At 44.4% G+C, this 15,525-nt stretch overlaps 1 protein-coding gene across 1 annotated transcript in view; it reads left to right on the forward strand.

Annotated features, from left to right (window-relative positions):
• smyd3 (SET and MYND domain containing 3) overlaps positions 1-15,525 on the forward strand; it is a 135,217-nt gene that overhangs the window by 64,992 nt on the left and 54,700 nt on the right. The window lies entirely within an intron of this gene.

Below are 15,525 nucleotides of genomic sequence, written 5' to 3' on the forward strand. Positions count from 1 at the left end.
TCAGTACTAGTTGTGGTTCAGTACTAGTTGTGGTTCAGGAGTAGTTGTGGTTCAGTACTAGTTGTGGTTCAGGAGTAGTTGTGGTTCAGGAGTAGTTGTGGTTCAGTACTAGTTGTGGTTCAGGAGTAGTTGTGGTTCAGTACTAGTTGTGGTTCAGTACTAGTTGTAGTCCAGGATTCGTTCTTCTCATTCCGTCATACGCGGTTCACTTTCGTTTCGCAGCAGACGGGCAGTTACTGCAAGCGCACACTTACGCAATTAACATTTACTGCAATTGCACACTTACACATTTAACGTTTTTATGATACTATGTACGAGGCGAGAGGCAAGAAGTGCACGGAATGTGTGCTGAGTCTGCACGATCTCGTGTTTGAACTGGTGAATCCAGGTGGTATTTCATTACGTCTGACTCAGTGTCTGTACTCCAGTGTATTGGCTTGGACCTTAAGAGAAGCCATATTGAGTTCTCCGTTATAGCAGCTGGGTTCTGTGCACATTTTCAGCACGAGATAATTGTGTAATTCCACACGAGGCTCGGTGTGTTCGAAATCCCCTCATACAGCCACCGCCGCTGAGGAAAATGCATTATGCACATCAAAGGATGGCCATAGTGCTTTTTTTGAAATGTATTATGGTCTCATTTCCCTGTTCTTCTCACCGTTACTCTCAAAGGGCTGAGAGAGTGATCACCCAATGTCTTATGGTGGTTGTGACATTCTCTTGTGCTAAGTCAGCGTTAACGGCTGTGTACTGAGAGAGAGTGCAGACGCACACATACACGCACACACACACAGACAAATGTACATATGCATATTTCATAGTTGAGTTACCCAGCCAAACTGGGTCTCATTCTGTGCCTGTAATGATCCTGTAATGAAGCCAAATGACGGAATGGGAGTCAGAGGCTTGTGCTGCCACTGATGTGACCTTTGACCTGGGTTAAAGGGCAAGAGATTGTCCCTGTTGGCCTGGAGAGGTCACGCAGACCACAGCGATAATGTTGGTGTGAAATGTAAACACACATCTCCCCACAATCATTAGTTCTGACTCCTAATGTCACTCTGAAGCGTGTTCATCGCCCCGTTGGATCTGTTCTGGTTCTGCGGCCGTCACTGGCAGCTTCTCCAGCACAGACCCTGCAGGGCACTGGAAGTCCATGTCTGCATATAATTTACCGCCACACTGTGAGAACTGTACTGACCCCAACAATGAGGCCTCCACGTCTTCAGGGTTTAGCTTACGTAGAGGAGAGAGGGGCAGGTGGGAAGCCCGTGTTCAACAGCCTGATGAAAGGCAGGAGGACATGCCAGGATGAGACATTATGTCCAGGCCTGTAGAGGACTTGAGGGTTATGAGCATTACGATCCTGCTTATTAATTCGGACATATGCACTCATGTTCCTGTACCAAACGTACAGAGGAATCTCTTGTCATAGAGAATGACGGGCAGGATGAAGACCTGTCCCCCCCCCCCCCCCCCCCCCCCCCCCCCCCCCCGACACACACACACACACACACACACACACCCTGAGTCCCTGCAGAAGGGTGTAATTTCTCGTCCTGGAGAATGACGGAGCAGGACATCCCTGCAGACAGAATCAGTGCGGTGTTGTTTTATGATGAGACATTTACATCACATTTGTATTTATGACATTTGGCAAACATTTTTATGAGTGACTTACAGAAGTGTTTGGTCATCGACGCATTGAACCCGTCCTTGCCAGTACAGTAGGTTGGAGTCCATAATGCCTTTAAACCTGGATACTGCTAAATACTGGAGTCACTGCCGATACCTATGAAGATCATACGCTCAGTACTAAAAAATAAGTGTTGATTGGTATTGCACTTTAAAACATGAACAAACATAAACATAGCAGTGCAAAATACGATTCAGTGTTATTCTATTATGCTTTATTTGTGTTAAATAAATGATATTCCTTAATGCTAAACATGTAATTAATAGGCTTTTATTTATTCTTATGTATGCTTTGTTGAAAAGCAGAATGATTGACCAAGCCCGGACCATATAATCAATGGTAAAGGCTTGTATGTTAATATATCAAGGTCTGACATTTTTGCAATACAGAGATTTTTAAACAGCCAGTCACACATCACTAGAAATATTTAAAATTATTACTTTGACCTCTAAAATCGCCTCTTCCAAACAAAGGTTATCATTACATTACAAATCTGTGCAAAGAAACTTGCATGCTTAAGTGTATTCTGAAGTGCTTTTTAAGTCGCAGTCATTTGTGTGATACAGTTTAGGCCTTTGAATCATCATAAGCCACATATATTTTAGGGGAGAACGGCGTGAGAAGTTGACCCCTTGCCTGTATCTGGGCAACAACACCAAAATGTGTTGCCCATACTGTTCTGTGGGGGGTTCTGGATCTTTCAATAACAGAATCTGTACACATATCCTTCTTTTGCACTGTCCAGTGTGTTGTCAGCTGTCAGATCTGATTGACATAAGCTTGCTTCTCTGAAAAAGTGTTTTTCCAGAAAAAGGCAGAGAATGCTTGTTGTAAAGGCCTTTTGATTTATAGTTAATCGTGAGTGTTTATATTCTAACCTGTAATTCAAATTCAAATGTTTTTTTTTTTATATATTTTTTATTGTCAACGTTAAAATTTCAAACGTGCTATCAGGTGCCTTGAGAGTGTGCTTTCTGTACACACCTCTAGCTGGGCGGATTCTCATTTCTAGACTCTAAATGGCTCATGTGTTGAAAGGAAAACCCTTGTTTATGATTGTTTATTGATGACAGAGTGGGTTTGGTGGAGAAAGCAATGCTTGGTTAATCACCAGTGTGGCAGAATAAAACCTTTTTTTTTTATAAGAAAAGCATTGTTTAACAAGGCCATTGATCCATGACAGCAGCGTTTGAGGGGATTCTGATGGTGAGTGTGTGTACGTGTTATGTGTGTTTGTGTGTACGTAAGGTGTGTGTAATTTAAGACCTCTAGGTTGAATCTAAACTGGATGTCATATACACAACATTCTACTTGACAGAAAGATCACTTTTGATATTTCATCAATATTTAATTTAAGTTTCATTTGTTTGCTATTTTCTAAGACCCCGAGGGTTCTGTCTGCCTCAAACTCTTCCGAGCTGTTCCTTCTTCAGCCGTGATTCAGGGTTCATTGGTGACCCCGCACCCCCACCCCACCCCCAGTGGCATTAGTAATACCACATCCTAGATGTTATAGGACCATGCTAATTTGATATTGTCTTAATCTATTCATGTAATGGCCCATAGCTAGTGGCAAAAGCAATTATCCATTGATCGTTACTCTGCTGTCTAAATCACTGCCTTGGTAAATGAAACTTGGGTTGCTAGAAGGTGAAACTCTTTTTTTCAAACCAATTTGTCCAGCTCATCTGGTCACTTGGTATACAGGAAGTGTGGAGGACTATTCATTGTAAATAATATCCTCATGTCTCAGGATGGAAAACGTTCTTTTTAAGTTTGTTCGGTAATTATTATAATAATAATGTATTAATTATTGTATCTATATTATGTATATGTGTTATCTATAATAATAATAATAATAATAATAATCTTTATTTGTATAGCACCTTTCATACATACATGTAACTCAAAGTGCTTTACAGTATAAATAAAAGAAACATTAAAAGGAGATAAGACAAAGACAAAAAGACAAAAAGAAAATGTTAAAAGAAATTAAAGATAAAAATATTAAAATAACATAAAAAGTAAAAAGTGAAGTAAGATAATAAAAAGTAAAGTAAATAAGATAAAACTATTAAGATAGAGTTTCTTAACTAAAAGCGGATCTAAACAGGAATGTTTTGAGACTGCTCTTAAAACTATGCAAGGATGAAATGCCTCTGAGCTCTTCAGGAAGAGAATTCCAGAGCTTTGGGCCATAGTGGCTAAAAGCACCCTCGCCAATCTTTAATCGGCTTTTAGGAATCACCAGTAGATTACTGTTTGAAGACCTGAGAGACCTGACTGGAACATATCTAACCATCATTTCACTTAGGTAAAGAGGGACAAGACCATGAAGACATTTAAAAACCATGACTAGAACCTTAAAATCTATTCTAAAGCTGACAGGTAACCAGTGCAGTGAGTGGAGTGCAGGTGTAATATGATCTCTCTTTCTCCTGCGGGTCAGAACCCTTGCAGCCGCGTTCTGAACTCGCTGTAGGTGTGAAATAGAGCTCTTTGGAAGAGCAGATAGAACAGCGTTACAATAATCTAGCCTTGATGTGATAAATGCATGGACAAGTTTTTCACTGTCAGCAGGAGAGAGCATATCTCGGACCTTAGCGATGTTTCGAAGATGAAAGTAAGCTGTCTTGCATGTAGTCATGATGTGTGATTTGAAGCTATAGTGTTTGTATGTGTGTATATTTTGTACATTTCAACATTGTACAATGTTCAATGTACATTTTATGTTTTCTGGATCAAGATTTATATGATTTGGTGATGATAATTCTCTACAAAATGTTCTCCATTAAATATCAGTGTGTGAATTTTTCTCCATGTCCTGTTCACCGTCCGTGAAGGAGCCTCTCCTGGAAACGGATCCCGTTTCTTCTTTTTTTATCTGTCTCTCATACTGAGAGAGTGATGTCCTGGGAGATTGAGCGGGCGTTGTGGGCTGTAGGTATCTGGGTTTCCAGTCTCATTGACTTGTTCATTTCCTTTGAGGAGCCGCTCCCTGGCAGAGGTAGATACCCCGCTGCATGGTCTATATTTACACCGGCCCCTCCTGACCGGCTCCAGCTGCCCTCGTCCATTGAACTCCGCTGCTACAGGGATCGTGACTCTGGCGTGTTGTGACGAGGTGGCAGAGTTTCAGTTATGGGAGTCATGACGATGATACGAGTCCTGGTGTCGGCCGCAGGTCCCTGCTTTGCTGCTGATGTGGTCGACCTGGTATCAGGGGATATCACCACTGAGACCTCTGTTAACAAAGAGTATTGCCTAGCGACAGTGATGTTAGTAACTGTTACTCTAATTTTACCACTTTTTTCGGTAACGAGTAATATAACGCGCTACTATTTCCAGTCCAGTAATCAGATTAAAGTTATTTATCCAAGTAACTGTGCGTTACTATTTTTATTTTCCCTAGTAAAAATATATATTTTTGCTTTCTTCTTGGTCAGTTCTACTTTTGCGTCTGACCGTAGCGCTCGACTCCGCACGCTGCGTGCGAACCTGTGAGAGCGCAAGCACGTTTTACAAGTCATTTTTTGCAGTGCTGTCCCTAACCATATGTGGTAGTATAAAGAAACACCCCTCAAAAACAGGGGAAGGAACATTTACCTGAAGATTTTTAATGTTGCTTTGTGTTCCACGTTTGAAAAGTGCTGGAATTTTGACTAACGTAGCCTACGTTAAAATGCTTGGAAATTGTAATGGTATTTCGCTTCACAACAAATAGCTGTCTGACTGAACAGTTCGCTTGTATTACTTTTACAAATAAATTTACAAATAATACCACGTAGCTACACAAACGTAATGTCAGGAGATACTGTAGCGACTACTACTCCTCACGGTGAATTCCCTAACGGACAGACACTTGGCCATTCAAGGTGTCTTAGCCCTTTAAGTAACACTGGGGGGCGGGGCCTGCGCGCGCCAGGGTTGTGTTATCAATAAAGTTTCCCTCCTCGGGATTTTTGGATTAAGCAGTTTCTGCCTCGGTTACCGAACCTGCTTCAATACATTGCTACTGTTAAAAATGCACTTCCAATAAAGTGAGTATTGGAAAAATTCATTTTGCTGCTGAATGTCACTACTAAAGTAACTTGTAATCTAACGTAGTTACTTTTAAAATCAAGTAATCAGTAACGTAACTAAGTTACTTTTAAAAGGAGTAATCAGTAATCAGTAATCGGATTACTTTTTCAAGGTAACTAAGCCATCACTGCCTAGCGATCAGACAGGGCTGCAGTGTCTTATGGCACTGTGATAGTCATGGCAACCTTATTTTAAGGTTCCTTTCTTCATACTTGATGGTGTTGTGGAAAGATTGGCCCATGGTTCTGTCTTAGTGGTTCTCAGTCCCAACTCAAGCTTTGTACAGGTTAGTGTTATTCCTCTAGAATGAATCAGCCCAATGGCTCCTAATGGATCACTTCTTGATTGGCTCATATTGGATCACTTTTTGATTGGCTCATATTGGATCACTTCTTGATTGGCCCCTGTTGGATCACTTCTTGATTGCCCCCTGTGGGATCATTTCTTGATTGGCTCATATTGGATCACTTCTTGATCAGCCCCTGTTGGATCACTTCTTGATTGCCCCCTGTGGGATCATTTCTTGATTGGCCCCTGTTGGATCACTTCTTGATTGGCCCCTGTGGGATCATTTCTTGATTGGCTCATATTGGATCACTTCTTGATTGGCCCCTGTTGGATCACTTCTTGATTGGCCCCTGTTGGATCACTTCCTGATTGGCTCGTGTTGGATCACTTCTTCATTGGCTCCTGTTTATAATGGAGAAGATGTTTAAATGACTGGAGAATATCACAGTGGTACTCCAGGGCAAAGAAGAGAACACCATGAAAAAAATCTTGCAAATCTTGCTTGAGAATATTTAACAAAATATGTATGTGTGAATGTGTGTTTTTTCTTGGTGATGATAAGATCTCTGCACACTTGTCTGTTGTCTGTTCAGCACTCTTATAGTCAGGGTGGCAACATATTTCACAGCAGACCCTGTTCTCCATCACACAAAAAGGCTTATTAATAACCTCATATGTGTAATGCAGAGAAATTATGAGCCAGTTGAGAAATTTCAGAAGTTGTGAACAGCAACTTGGGTTACTTGGGCAAACTTAATTTGGCTTCAGAAGGCAGGAAGAGAAGTAGAGGGTATGAGCAACAGTGCAGAGGGTGACGGAGTCGTGGAGGAGCCCGTGGTGGACCCCGTGGAGGAACCTGTTAGGGAGTAGACGCTCTTTCTGTCTGAAGGAAGCCTAAGGCTTGACTCTTCCTCCCCTGATTCCTCTCAAACAGACCTCACACACACCTCTCACAATCTCTCCTGACTGAGACTCACACACACACCTCCCTCACTCTCCCCTGACTGAGACTCACACACACCTCCCTCACTCTCCCCTGACTGAGACTCACACACACACCTCTCACACTCTCCCCTGACTGAGACTCACACACACACCTCTCACACTCTCCCCTGACTGAGACTCACACACACCTCCCTCACTCTCCCCTGACTGAGACTCACACACACACCTCTCACAATCTCTCCTGACGGAGACTCACACACACACCTCTCACACTTCCCATATTGCCCTCAAACATGGTCTGGGCTTAACATGGAATACTAATGTATTACTGAATTCAATAATACAGTAGTAGTAAAATAAATGAATGATTCTTCCATAATTCACACACCTTTATGTCACGTTTTAAATGCCAAATGAAGATGTCCAAATGCACCTTGATCCAACCTACCAAGATTGAATGAGATTGGAATTTTCCATCACATTATTATCCTTTTACAGTAATTACAGCATTTTACTTTGCAGCTAATTCATGTTTTTTTTTCTTGGAGAGTGGCTCTGCAGGCTTCTGTAGAGGTTGTGAAAATATTAATGATACACTCCCCACTTACGTCCTTGTAAGCACGTCCCTCCCTGCACTCACTGACCACTGTTTCATGTACACAGGTCTTACAGGCGTGTTGCACTATGCACTACGCACAGGGATAGCAGAAATAATTACTCCTACCTTTAATGAGAATGTGATGTTTCTTTTTCCAAATACCAAAGTTAAATTATGGTGTGAGACAGCTAAGGACCAGTAGCAAGTAGCAAGCCCTTCGCCCGTGGCAGTCACGGTGAGTCTTGCAGAAGAGGAGTCTGTACACGAGTCTGTACATGAGTCTGTGCACGAGTGTCTAGAGGAGTCTATACACAAGTCTGTAGATGAGTCTGTAGATGAGTCTGTAGATGAGTGTCTAGATGAGTCTGTAGATGAGTCTGTAGATGAGTGTCTAGATGAGTCTGTAGATGAGTCTGTAGATGAGTCTGTAGATTAGTCTGTAGATGAGTCTGTAGATGAGTCTGTACATGAGTCTGTAGATGAGTTTGTACATGAGTCTGTAGATGAGTTTGTACATGAGTCTGTAGATGAGTTTGTACATGAGTCTGTAGATGAGTTTGTACATGAGTCTGTAGATGAGTCTATAGATGGGTGTCTAGATGAGTCTGTAGATGAGTGTCTAGATTAGTCTGTAGATGAGTCTGTAGATGAGTGTCTAGATGAGTCTGTACATGAGTCTGTAGATGAGTTTGTACATGAGTCTGTAGATGAGTGTCTAGATGAGTCTGTACATGAGTCTGTAGATGAGTTTGTACATGAGTCTGTAGATGAGTGTCTAGATGAGTCTGTAGATGAGTTTGTACATGAGTCTGTAGATGAGTGTCTAGATGAGTCTGTAGATGAGTCTGTAGATGAGTGTCTAGATGAGTCTGTACATGAGTGTCTAGATGAGTCTGTAGATGAGTGTCTAGATGAGTCTGTACATGAGTGTCTAGATGAGTCTGTACATGAGTGTCTAGATGAGTCTGTAGATGAGTGTCTAGATGAGTCTGTACATGAGTGTCTAGATGAGTCTGTAGATGAGTGTCTAGATGAGTCTGTACATGAGTGTCTAGATGAGTCTGTAGATGAGTGTCTAGATGAGTCTGTAGATGAGTGTCTAGATGAGTCTGTACATGAGTGTCTAGATGAGTCTGTAGATGAGTGTCTAGATGAGTCTGTACATGAGTGTCTAGATGAGTCTGTACATGAGTGTCTAGATGAGTCTGTAGATGAGTGTCTAGATGAGTCTGTACATGAGTGTCTAGATGAGTCTGTACATGAGTGTCTAGATGAGTCTGTACATGAGTGTCTAGATGAGTCTGTAGATGGGTGTCTAGATGAGTCTGTAGATGGGTGTCTAGATGAGTCTGTAGATGAGTGTCTAGATGAGTCTGTAGATGAGTGTCTAGATGAGTCTGTACATGAGTGTCTAGATGAGTCTGTAGATGAGTGTCTAGATTAGTCTGTAGATGAGTCTGTAGATGAGTTTGTACATGAGTCTGTACATGAGTGTCTAGATGAGTCTGTACATGAATCTGTAGATGAGTTTGTACATGAGTCTGTAGATGAATTTGTACATGAGTCTGTAGATGAGTGTCTAGATGAGTCTGTAGAATTGCTGCTTCATCTGACATACAGACAGGTTCAAGGCCAAACAACGTACACGTTCTGGGCCCTAAAACTCACGTGTGGTCTATCACTGGAGAAAACACATTACCCAGAGAAGATGAACCTGGTGGCCAGTGCAGGGGCGTGTGTGTGTGTGTGTGTGTATGTGTGCGTCTCTGTGTGTGTGCATGTTTCAGTATAAGTGCACCATTTCAGCTAGACAAACAAAAAGGCACAGACAAGCACAGACCAGGACTTACACTGCAAGAGAGCGTAGCTCAGATATATAATTTATTCATCTCTAAAGCCCTATCCGGACGGGATTAGTTTCTCAGGGGGTCCTGGGGTAATTTTCTCTTTTACGGGGGTCCTCTGTGATTTTAATCCCGTCCGGAACGAGCATGTCCGTGTTTTTCTCAGACGTCCTCAGAGAAAATTACAGGCGGAATTACCTACTGTTTTTCGCTGTACTCCGTGGTCGTCTGGTAATTTTAGTCCCGTCCGGATCCACATGTCTGAGTTTATACATGCAGACATCACCTCGCGTTTAATAAAACAGCTATATGTCCACTGCCACGCACCGTAGTTACACGTTGGGCGCGCGTTTTCACGGAGATCCACGTAAAGACAGCGGCGAGCGAAAATGGATTTACTGGATTTTTTAATGGATTTATTTTATTTAACGGATTTATTTAGCTATTTACATTCATTAGCGATTTTTTATAATGTGTTTTCTGTATTGGTTTAACAAAATAGCTTAACTTAAACGGAGATCTTAAATGCTGAACTGAACAGTAGTAAAGTTAAAAGTTAAAAAGGAATCATCAGAGTTGGCAGTGTGACATTATTAAACATGCTATCACGTGACAAGGCGATGTCATGTGACCGAGAAAGCCAAAAACTCGCGGGTCCTCCTGTTTTTTCAATTGCTGTCCGGATGCAAGAGTTTTATCACTGAGTACAAGGGTGAAATATTTTTCACAGACGTCCCCCTGAAAAACTAATCCCGTCCGGATAGGGCTTAAGATATATAATTATTATTCTCTAAGGAAATTGTAAACAAAAAGGCAATGGTCTGTCAAGCCAGTGTTGAACCAACAACTTCAGGATGTTACGATGCTGCCAATGTAATGCAGGTTACAGATACATAGGCACTTGTGATAGGGGGACTTACTCAGTGTGGAGTCTAGTTTTGTTTAGCACAGACGGTAGACCTGCACAGACAATAGACCTGCAGAGACGGTAGATCTGCACAGACGGTAGACCTGCACAGATAGTAGACCTGCAGAAACAGTAGAACTGCACAGACAGTACACCTGCACAGACGGTAGACCTGCACAGACAATAGACCTGCAGAGACGGTAGACCTGCACAGACAGTAGAACTGCACAGACAATAGACCTGCACAGACAGTACACCTGCAGAGACAGTAGACCTGCACAGATGGTAGACCTGCACAGACAGTAGCGGTTTTACAGAAGTGTTCTCCTAAACACATCCACATTCATTTAGAATTTTGTTTTTAGATTACATTTAAGAGATTACAATTACAAAAGGAAAGACAAGAGTTACACCGGGACCCTTGAACCCTGCATACGATTTGATTGAACAGTACCTTCACACTACTTAATAATAATAATAATAATAATATTTAATAATAATAATAATAATAATAATAATATTTTGATATCTGGTTTCAGAGACACTCTGTGTGCTATGAGGTAAAGAAGCTGTCTAAACAGGGTGGCTCTCTGAACACATATTCGCTTTAAGACAGCTGGGCTTATCGATTCGTTTTGCAGGGTGACAAATTTTGATCGGCAAGCACATTCAGTTTTAGGGAGGACGGATAGAGATGGAACTTTACGCTTGACAAAGCAAAGGCGTCATTGGGCGGATAAGTCATCCCACCCCTACAGAGCTGACCTTGCATGGTGGGGTGGGTCCCTTTAGAAAAGATTGAGAATCAGACGATTGTTCTATAGGCCTAATCTAAAATACTTTTGTAACCCATCTTGGTGTAGCGTTCTGTGAGGTCATGTGATCGTTGTCAGTTTGTCCTTACGCAAGGGGTCTAGCCCGTAAACCCGAACCCGAATGCAATCAGGCTCCTGGTGCGTGTCATTCATGGTGGTTGTTTCACTTTGAGGACAACAGCGTGAGATTTATGGGTCCACTTTACTACACCTGCTGCGTCTGCGCTACACCTGCTGCGTCTGCGTCTGCGTCTGCGCTACACCTGCTGCGTCTGCGCTACACCTGCTGCGTCTGCGCCACACCTGCTGCGTCTGCGCCACAGCTGCTGCGTCTGCGCTACACCTTCTGCGTCTGCGCTACACCGTCTGCGTCTGCGCTACACCTGCTGCGTCTGCGCTACACCTGCTGCGTCTGCGTCTGCGCTACACCTGCTGCGTCTGGCTCTGGCGGTGGCTCTGGGACCCCCGTGGAGCGGACCGCTGGCTGGGCTACAGCAGGGCAGACGAGCCCCGGCCCGGCCCACTGTACTGATCGTGAGGACTATCTCCACGGGTCAATCACACTGCTGCTGCACATTTCACCCTCCATCTCTGCCGCTATCGGCCTCCATCAGCCTCCGTCCCCCCCCAGGAGGAGGTGGGGTTGGGCACGCTCCTCAAAGCCATCAGATACTACGTCCGCTTCCATTTGCGGTTTTATCTCCTCCACCTACGTGTCGGTGTGTGTTCCCAACCGTGTCCCCTGTGATGGCCTCCGCAGGCTGATAGAGATGTCCAACTGCACGGGGAGTCACGTTACACCGGCATTTAGTGCGTGGACACGTTTGACCTTTATTTCAAAGGTGGCGGAGACGACCAGGACGCTCTGGCTCGCTGCCGTCGTGGCAGACGTGTGGTCAGAAAGAAAAGGAAGTGAGGGGTGCTTGATGGACTAGTTATTGATCTCCCCGCGTGAGGCCACACTCCGTCTCCCGCACGCTATTTATAGAAAGATGTGAATTCTGTATGTGCTGTGTTGTCTACTCTTTTGACTCTTATATTGACTCCTCTTCCTCCCCCCTCCTCCTCCTCCTCCTTCATAAATCCCAGCATGTGACCTGGACGACTGTTTTCTTTAATACATGAGCGTTTCAGCCTTGCTGCCTGTATATGTGAGATAGCATCTGTGAGGTACTCTGTGTATGATTGTATGTATTTAACATATATTTACATATAGTTGTACTATTTAATTCAGTCTTCAGACACTATTTAAGTGTCTAATTTCACTTGGTGTGGGTTCGTGTGTTTGTGTGTGTGCGTGTGTGTTAGAAACAGACAGTTTTTCTTCAGTCACACACACCTCCAAATATTACCCAAGAGCTCTTTCAATTCCTGTTTGATTCTATCCATAAAAAAGCTCTCTCTCTCTCTCTCTCTCTCTCTCTCTGTCTCACACACACACACACACACACACACACACACACCCACACACACACACACACACACACACACACACACACACACACACACACACACACACACACACACACACACACACACACACACACACACACACACCCTGATCTCCTCCACTCTGGTGCTTCATGAAGGTCGGTCTGCCTGATGCTGCAATACTCCAGCTTAAGTGCATCAAGAAGTAGACAGACATGTGGAGAGATGAGCTGACCTTTAACCCCTCCCCCATGCCTCCAAACCCCGCCCCCTACCACTCTGTCCTGCTCGAACCACTGCTGAGATAATGAAAGTGCTCTCTCCTCTTGTTTGACATCCATTTACCAAATCACTGGTTTTAAAATGTTGCACTTGTGAACAGCGCTGTTCTTTATTCAGCATCGTCTCCCTTCAGACGGGCCGTCCCGTCCCGGTCAGAGCGGGACAGGCGCGGGACGGACTCTGGGCTCTGAGCAGAGGCCGAACAAAATGGCGGAGAATCCGAACCCTCTAATGAGGACTTCGGGGACTCTTCTATGTAGCGCTGTGTGTGTGCTCGCGTGAGCATGAACGGTTGCGCTTGTGTGTGAGTATCACAGTCACTCTTTTGTGTAGAAGGCGTGGAACTGAAGTGCCGTTCCTCTCCTCGTCCTCTTGGAGAACGTGGGAGTGGTCCAAATCTCACTCTTCTCATGGCCTCTCGTGTTATGGCCCTGAGGTTTGTAACGAAATAAAGAATCGATTGAGTTTTGGGCGAGAACGCTTCCTTCTCTTTCCCAGCATCTGTGCTCGTGCGGTAGGGGTCGGTGCATTTCACCACGGCTGATTTGACTTTGCTTTGTGTTGCTGCTTGTGAAAGGGCTGTTTGAATGGAATAGCAAATGTTGTATAAGCTTTAAAGGACTTTTGTTACTATTGGCTACACAAACCTGCGATTTTTAAAATCACCAGAAACATGAAGAATTGCAAAGTTACTGTAAAGTGTGTGTGTGATGTGGGCTCGTGTGTGAGTTTGCTGTGTGTGATGGGGAGTGTGGTGTGTGTGTGTGTGATGGGGAGTGTGTCTGAGAGGTAATGTGTGTGTGTGTGTGTGTGTGTGTGTGTGTTGGGGAGTGTGATGGGAAATGTAGTTTGTGTGAGGGTGATTGTTTCTGTGGTGATGGGAGGTGTGGTGTGTATGTGTGTGTGTGTGTGTGATGGGGAGTGTGGTGTGTGTGTGAGGGTGATTGTTTCTGCGGTGATGGGAGGTGTGGTAAGAAATGTTCGTTCATTCTAACCATCGCACCCATTAAGACAAACTGCCTGACAACCCATGTAGGAGCCATTCATACACACACACACACACACACACACACACACACACACACACACACACACACACACACACACACACACACACACACAGGGCCCTGTGTTTTAAATACAAACATCTGTGCTCCTCCACTGAGCATCAGCGCCCTACTTTACACCCGCTGATGAGCAGCGTGGAGTGGTCCGGCCCATTAAGATACGTGTGCATGCCCAAGCTGAAATATTCAGCACTGAAGTGTTTATACTGCTCCCCGCCAAGATAAGAGTCCCTCTTCAGCCAGCAGAGAGGATGCTTGTGATTCACTGTTGCTTTCTGTAATTGCAAAGTTTTTCACTTTGGTTTTTGTATCGAAAAAAAAACTTTTTCTCTCTCCGTCTCTCTGTGAAGATTGGGGTGTGGAGTCCGCTGCTCTTGAACGTGTGGTTGGAGCTGTACATCTGGCTCTCTGATGCAGGCTGGTGGAGATACAGACAGATGAGTGTGGTGCTCAGTCACCATCAGTCAGCCGTGTGTTATTTCTCCCTTTGTCTCGAACAGAGAGAGTCTGAGACAAAGGGAGACAGAGAGGGAATTAAAGCATGCTTATTGGTGAAGCACTATTATTTACCCAGCACACGTGAACTTGTAGAGCACTTTATTGTTAGCATCAATAATACACCAGTAACACACGTTAACACCTTTAGTAATGAATGAGGGCGGCTGGATCTGTGTGGTGGATATGAAGGCAGTTTGTCAGCTACTCCAGCGGGTGGTGGAGCTGTCGGAGGCCTTTCAGGCTTCACCTCTCAAGCCTTTTCCCACTAATCCCACTTGATCCCCAGTCAGGGCAGATTTACGTCTTCCTCTTCCCAGGCTCAGTCAGGAGGGGGAACGTTTCTCGTCCTGCTCCTCCTGGAACACCTCCCAGGCGCCAAGCTTGAATATGCAGATATCAGATACAAAGTACAACCTGGAGTGACCACCCCCCCCCCCCCCCCCCCCAAAAAAAAGTCCTCATGCCTTGCCTGACACACCCACCCACTTCCTCATCCCTGGCTACCCTCCCCCGCCCCCGTTGATGCCCCACCCACCCCACACCCATCATGCCCCGCCCACTCCCTCCTCTCTGGCTGTGGAGGTGCTGGGATCACTGGGGCCTGTGGTGGTATGGATACACTTTTTCTGCCCATAGTGGAAGTGATGTGGAGAGAGGTCTTGACCGGCCACATGACCGTTCACATGACCAGCCACATGACTGGCCACATGACCGGCCACATGACCAGACCACAGCTCACGCCTGTGAACTTTACGCTGTGATGAGCTGGACCTGATCCTGTATGTGGGCCTTGCTGTCTGTGTCGTGCTGGTTTGGTGGTCCACACACACGTCTGCTTTCCATGGTGTGAGATGGACAGTATCAGAGAGAGATGGACAGTGGTAAATCTCCATGGGACACATGTTGTTGTGTTGTTTCTTTAGTGATTGGTTGGTTTTATTCTTCTTTCTTTAGTGATTAGTACGCATGTCTGTCGTGAATGGAACCAGCCATATTCATGGAAGTGAAGGACTTCACCTAAGACGGTCCTGACACGGTCTATAATGAAAGACTTCACCTAAGACGGTCCTG

This window comes from Brachyhypopomus gauderio, chromosome 17 (assembly GCF_052324685.1).
Source record: "Brachyhypopomus gauderio isolate BG-103 chromosome 17, BGAUD_0.2, whole genome shotgun sequence".
NCBI lineage: Eukaryota > Metazoa > Chordata > Actinopteri > Gymnotiformes > Hypopomidae > Brachyhypopomus > Brachyhypopomus gauderio.